At 49.3% G+C, this 7500-nt stretch overlaps 1 protein-coding gene across 1 annotated transcript in view; it reads left to right on the forward strand.

Moving 5' to 3' along the window:
* Positions 1-7500, forward strand: part of LOC139745700 (cell adhesion molecule 2-like) — a 292179-nt gene that overhangs the window by 4762 nt on the left and 279917 nt on the right. The window lies entirely within an intron of this gene.

A 7500-nucleotide genomic window follows, 5' to 3' on the forward strand; every position in this document is an offset into this window, starting at 1 on the left:
CACAACCTCAGTTAATAGACCCAACTCATTTTCTTTTATTTTTGGCGAAGGTCTTGCGCCCTCATATTTGTGTGTCCAGTGGGTGTGTGTGTAGTGTGTTGGATATAGACTTATTTAAAATCCCCCCTCCCCCCCACTGTTGATATTGTGGTCCTCGAGAGAGAGAGAGAGAGAGAGAGAGAGAGAGAGAGAGAGAGAGAGAGAGAGAGAGAGAGAGAGAGAGAGAGAGAGAGAGAGAGAGAGAGTGTGTGTTAAGGGAAAAGTGGCTTTGGCTGATGTCAGGGGGTGGAGTGTATCAGATAACCGGTGTATAGGAACTCTCTCTCTCTCTCTCTCTCTCTCTCTCTCTCTCTCTCTCTTTTGGCACTTTTAGATATAGACATGTATAGAAGCCTGCAGAGGGGACGTGGGAGGGCAATGATGATTCTATAGTCGGTGTGCTATAGCTAATATAGCGTGGGGGGGACTAGGAGCTTGTGTTTATATAGAGTTAGGGGTCGTATAGAAGGAGAGATTCTCTGCTGTTATAACAGTGGTTGACTTCAGCGTGACGGGACGACCATGGAGCACGACGGGATGACCCATTGAGCATGACGGTACGACCCTGGAGTGCGATGGTGTGAACCCTTGAGCACAACGGGTACGACCTTGGAGCATTATGGCACGACCCTGGAGCACGTCGTGCTCAAGGGTTCGTACCGTCGTGCTCAAGGGGTCGTGCTCAAGGGGTCGTACCGTCGTGCTCAAGGGGTCGTACCGTCGTGCTCAAGGGTTCTTACCGTCGTGCTCAAGGGGTCGCACAGTCGTGCTCAAGAGTCGTACCGTCGTGCTCAAGGGGTCGTACCATCGTGCTCAGGGGGTCTTGCCGTCGTGCTCAAGGGGTCGTACCGTTGTGATCTAGGGGTCGTACCGTCGTGCTCAAGGGGTCGTGCTCAAGGGTAATTACTACGTCACAACGTACCTGAGAAGGTAATTACTACGTCACAACGTACCTGGGAAGGTAATTACTACGTCACAACGTACCTGGGAAGGTAATTACTACATCACAACGTACCTGGGAAGGTAATTACTACGTCACAACGTACCTGGGAAGGTAATTACTACATCACAACGTACCTGGGAAGGTAATTACTACGTCACAACGTACCTGCGAAGGTAATTACAACAGTGGGAACACAGAAATACAGACGTCAAATGACGAGACTTGTCATACGTCATTGGAATGGTCAAGACGCGTCTCTTTAGACCCATATGGACGTGTTGTGGAATCGGGAAATGACCCCAGTTGACAGGGGGGCAGCAGAACACATTCTTGTATCTCTGATTCCCCTTCCAATTCCATGTCCCCAACTCCCAATTCCATGCCTCCCAACTCCTAATTCCATGTCCCCAACTCCCAACTCCCAATTCCATGTCCCCTCCCCTCCCAACTCCCAATTCCATGTCCCCCCCCTCCAAAGAATAATATCATGGCCCCTGGAAAATGATTAACGGACCACCGTGGTTTTTGATTAACGGACCACCGTGGTTTTTGATTAACGGACCACCGTGGTTTTTGATTAACGGACCACCGTGGTTTTTGATTAACGGACCACCGTGGTTTTTCATTAACGGACCACCGTGGTTTTTGATGAATGGACCACTTGTTTTTATTAACGAACCACCGTGGGTTTTGATGAACGGACCACCGTGGTTTTTCATTAACAGACCAGTGCTTTTTGAGTGACGGATCACCGTGGTTTTTTGATTCACAGACCACCGTGGTTTGTTGGTTTTATCCGTGAAACGCATAGAGGGCCATTAGAAGATGAAATCCGGCCCTGGGAGCGTGAACGACTGGTGTCCACTCCTTACGCCATGGTAATTCGAGAATTCCCCCTTTCCCCCATTCCTACCCATTCCTACCCCCATTCCTACCCATTCCTACCCCATTCCTCCCCCCTAGAAAAAGTAGAACAAAAAATTGTCAATTGAATATGCAAAACGGAGCTTTGGGAACGGGAATTGCCAGAGAGGGGGAGGGTCCGAAAACGCCTTGGGTCATTCTACACCTGTGTCTTCCCTACTTTGTTGGTCTCCGTTTCCCACGCCAGCCAGGTACCGCCCGGAGCAGACGGAGAAATGGGCGCCCGCGCCCGCGCACGAGTCGTATGAGTGGCAAGCTGTTTAGAGTTTGATGGCATTTAAATCGGGGACTTCAGGGAGCTAAATTGGGAACTCCAGTAAGCTAAATCGGGAACTTCAGTTACCTAAGTTGGGTAATTTCAGGGAGCTAAATCGGAAACTTCAGTTACCTAAATGGATAACTTCAGTGAGCTAAATCGGGAACGTGTTACCTTAATGAGTAACTTCTGAGAGCTAAATCGGTAACTTATTGAACCTGGCGACTTCAGTTGTTGAAATCGGGGACTTCAGTGAGCTAAATCGGGAACTTCAGTTACCTAAGTCGGAAACCAGTGAGCTAAATCGGGGACTTGTTGAAACTGGGGACTTCAGTTGTTGAGATCGGGGACTTCGGTGAGCTAAATCGGGAACTTCAGTTACCTAAGTCGGAAACCAGTGAGCTAAATCGGGGACTTGTTGAAACTGGGGACTTCAGTTGTTGAGATCGGGGACTTCAGTGAGCTAAATCGGGAACCTCAGTTACCTAAATGGGTAACTTCAGGGAGCTAAATCGGGGACTTCAGTGAGCTAAATCGGGAACTTCATTTACCTAAATGGGTAACTTCAGTGAGCTAAATCGGGAACTTCAGTGAGCTAAATCGGGGACTTATTGAAACTGGGGACGTCAGTTGTTGAGATCGGGGACTTCAGTGTGCTAAATCGGGAACTTCAGTGAGCTAAATCGGGGACTTATTGAAACTGGGGACGTCAGTTGTTGAGATCGGGAACTTCAGTGAGCTAAATTGGGAACTTCAGTGAGCTAAATCGGGGACTTATTGAAACTGGGGACGTCAGTTGTTGAGATCGGGAACTTCAGTGAGCTAAATTGGGAACTTCAGTGAGCTAAATCGGGGACTTATTGAAACTGGGGACGTCAGTTGTTGAGATCGGGAACTTCAGTGAGCTAAATTGGGAACTTCAGTGAGCTAAATCGGGGACTTATTGAAACTGGGGACGTCAGTTGTTGAGATCGGGAACTTCAGTGTGCTAAATCGGGAACTTCAGTGAGCTAAATCGGAAGCATCAATCACCATAGCTCGTTGGTTAATTGCTGTTATCCTGTACAACTAATTACGTTCATCACTCACAAGAGAGATTAATGGCCATACAAATTTCAGAGCTTTGGAAGAAATTCGTGTCCTATTGTTCGGGAATTTCGACACTACAGCCATAGTAATTCTTGAGGAGTTTGGATAGATGAATGTAAGCACTTTATGATGGCTCATTATACGATGTATATACATATATATATATATATATATATTTTTTTTTTGAATGTTTAAGAATTTATATGTACCTTACGATGGTTTGGGAGGTCTTCTACCTCCACAGTTGGGGTATGGGACCTCGCCTTACGATGGTTTGGGAGGTCTTCTACCCCCACACCTGGGGTATGGGACCTCGCCTTACGATAGTTTGGGAGGTCTTCTACCCCCGCTGCTGGGGTCTGGGACCTTACCTTACCTTACGATGGTTTGGGAGGTCTTCTACCCCCACTGCTGGGGTCTGGCACCTTACCTTACGATGGTTTGGGAGGTCTTCTACCCCCACAGCAGAGGTCTGGTACCTTATCTTACCTTATGATGGTTTGGGAGGCCCTCTACCCCCACAGCAGAGGTCTGGTACCTTATCTTACCTTATGATGGTTTGGGAGGCCCTCTACCCCCACAGCAGAGGTCTGGGACCTTACCTTACCTTACGATGGTTTGGGAGGTCTTCTACCCCCACTGCTGGGGTCTGGGACCTTACCTTACCTTACGATGGTTTGGGAGGTCTTCTACCCCCACAGCTGGGGTCTGGGACCTTACCTTACGATGGTTTTTTTTTGGGGGGGAAGGTCTTCTACCCCCCCCTCCCCCAGCTCGGGTGTGGGACCTTACCTTACCTTACCTTACGATGTAGGACCAAGGTAACTTCTAAGTTCACCTCTTAACCTTTTAGATGTCACTGCTGCTAAACCTACCACTGGACAGTGTTTTGGTGGAGGAAGAAGACCTTCGTAAACACCTCCACCGAAGCGTTGATCAGGTGTCTATGCAAATTGAGGCAGACTGTATTTCCACAGTGGGTGCTGACAGTGCTACTTCCACAGTGGGTGCTGACAGTACTACCTTAGTGGTTGCTGACAGTACTACCTTAGTGGGTGCTGACGGTGCTTCCACAGTGGGTGCTGACAGCAGTACTTCCACAGTGGGTGCTGACAGTGCTACTTCCACAGTGGGTGCTGACAGTGCTACTTCCACAGTGGGTGCTGACAGTATTTCCACGGTGGGTGCTGACCGTCCACTTAAATGTAGCTTTTGATTTCCAGTGTGTCCCCCTTCCACCCCCACTTCTTCCTCACCCCAGTGGTGGACCTACGAGTTCAGATGGGGAGCCTAGAGAGAGAGAGAGAGAGAGAGAGAGAGAGAGAGAGAGAGAGGAGGAACCTCCCGTGTGTATAAACTCAAGTGTCACTTTCCAGTCACCTCCCCCACGCGAGAGAGGGAAGTGGACCCTGTCACTTTCCAGTCATCTCTCCCTTCCCGCGAGAGAGGGAAATGGACCCTCAGTCACTTTCCAGTCACCTCCCCCACGCGAGAGAGGGAAGTGGACCCCTCAGTCACTTTCCAGTCATCTCCCTCCCCCACGCGCGAGAGAGAGGGAAGTGGACCCTGTCACTTTCCAGTCATCTCCCCCCCACGCGCGAGAGAGGGAAGTCGACCCCTCAGTCACTTTCCAGTCATCTCCCCCTCCACGCGCGAGAGAGGGAAGTGGACCCTGTCACTTTCCAGTCACCTCCCCCCCCACGCGAGAGAGGGAAGTGGGACCCTGTCACTTTCCAGTCATCTCCCCCTCCACGCGCGAGAGAGGGAAGTCGACCCCTCAGTCACTTTCCAGTCATCTCCCCCTCCACGCGCGAGAGAGGGAAGTCGACCCCTCAGTCACTTTCCAGTCATCTCCCCCTCCCCGCGAGAGAGGGAAATGGACCCCTCAGTCACTTTCCAGTCATCTCCCCCTCCACGCGCGAGAGAGGGAAGTCGACCCCTAGCACTTTTTAACCAGTAGCTCACAGGCGTAACTGGAAATGAGCACTGAGAGGGAGATCCATTTGTCCTTCCTTTCTTCCCTCCTTCCTTCCTGGAAGATGGTGGTGGGCGTAATACGCGTCCAGCCGCGTACTACGCTTCCTGGAAGATAGTGGTGGGCGTAATACGCGTCCAGCCGCGTATTACGCTTCCAGGAAGGGCGTTAAAGGCCGTGGGAGGTCGGTGGGGAGGTCGGTCGCTGGGTTTGGCGTTCGCTGGGTTTGGCGTTCTCTCCTCTTGAACATTCGTAAAATCCAGCCTGGCCTATTTTTTTCTTTTTTCTCTTTTTTATTTTATTTTTTTTATACCCCCACACCCTCTTTTGAGTGGGTTTAGAAGCGTTGCTCTGTGTTTGTTCGGGATGTTGCCACGTGTTACGAGTCGTAGGGGTCGTACCGTGGTTCTCAAGGGGTCGTGCTCTAGGGGTCGTGTGGGGTCGTGCTTAAGGGGTCGTGTACCGTCGTGGTTAAGGGGTCGTGTACCGTCGTGCTTAAGGGGTCGTGTACCGTCGTGGTTAAGGGTCGTATCGTCGTGCTCAAGGGGTCGTCCCGTACCTTTTTCGTACTCAAAGGGGTCGTCCCGTCGTGCTCAACATAATCGTATCCCTCGCCTCGGGGTCAGCCAACCTCGGCCAAAACCCCCTCTCAATTGAGTCGAAAATCCCGCATTTTTCTCTTATTCATATTTTGACCCCTTGCGTTAGGAGCGGTATCTCCCCTCCCCCCATCCTGGGAAATGCAGACGCACGCGTCTGTCTCGTATTTTGCGAGAGAGAGGGAGTTCGCGGGCAACGTGCGAGAAAAGTCCTTTTGCCCCTTTTCCATCATGCGTTATTTCCTGCCTTTGCGATGATAAGGTGGTGTGATAAGGGGCTTTTATGATCACGGCTTATCTCTCGATGGAGCTGATAAGGACGTGTGTGTGGCTGTGTGTGTGTGTGTGTGGCTGTGTGTGTGTGTGTGTGTGTGTGAGACTCTGTGTGTGTGTGTGACTCTGTGTGGCTGTGGCTGTGTGTGTGTGTCTCTGTGTGTGTGTGACTCTGTGTGTGTGGCTGTGTGTGGCTGTGTGTGTGGCTGTGTGTGTGTGAGTGTGTGGCTGTGTGTGTGACTGTGTGTGTGTGTGACTGTGTGTGAGTGTGTGGCTGTGTGTGTGACTGTGTGTGTGTGTGACTGTGTGTGTGTGTGTGTGTGTGTGTGTGTGTGTGTGCGAGTGTGTGGATTAGAATGAAGAGGTTTGTGTGATTTTTTTTGGTTTCGTTCGTATATTTATATTTTTTTTTGTCTCGCCATTTTTAATTTGTTTTGAATTCCGAGGAATTTTTTTAAATCAGTCGTATGAATGAAGTGTTCATCAAATTGATAACATGTTCTTTGTCCGCTTGTAATGACTGTGGCACACACACACACCTTACCTCTCATACACTGTCTTTGTCCGTTCTGTGTCTGTCTGTGTTGCTGGCTATCTATCTGTGTCTATCTATCGATGTACATATAACATATTCTTTGTCCGCTTATAATGACTGTGGCACACACACACCTTACCTCTCATACACTGTCTTTGTACGTTTTGTGTCTGTGTTCCCGGCTATCTATCTGTCTATCTATCTATCGATGTACGTGGAGTAGACAGTACTTATCTATCGTCTATTTCTTATCTATCGTCTATTTCAGCTGTTGACCAAAAGGGAATTATCCTTGTCCGAATTATGTTCCAAGTAATTTTATCGGAAGGGAGTGAAACAAGATCACAGCAGAAATGAAAACTCTTGTGTATGCAAATGAGCTTTGTTGTCCTAATTTGTTTTAAAATGTAATATCCACGGGACACACACACACACACACACACACACTCTCTCTCTCTCTCTCTCTCACACACACACACACACACACACACACACACACTCACTGAAAGTCTTTTGGAGAAGGAGAGACGCAAGGTCGTATATACACATTCGAAATTGGCTAGAGTATATGCATCGAAATTTGTCATTAGATTTATATGATTCTAAGTTTAGTCATGTCTAGAGAGACAGCCATCTCCTATGCGAAGAATAAGGTCGAAAAAAGCATATGGAGATCGTGAAAATCGACTCTATTGCCGAGGGTTATTTGTATATAAGCTCCTAAGCCTTTTAAGCAAGACGGTACGACCCTTGAGCACGACGGTACGACCCTTGAGCACGACGGTACGACGTTACGACCCTTTGAGCGCGACGGTACGACCCCTTGAAGACGACGGTACACGACCCTTGAGCACGACGGTACACGAC

Source organism: Panulirus ornatus, chromosome 62 (assembly GCF_036320965.1).
Source record: "Panulirus ornatus isolate Po-2019 chromosome 62, ASM3632096v1, whole genome shotgun sequence".
Classification (NCBI taxonomy): domain Eukaryota; kingdom Metazoa; phylum Arthropoda; class Malacostraca; order Decapoda; family Palinuridae; genus Panulirus; species Panulirus ornatus.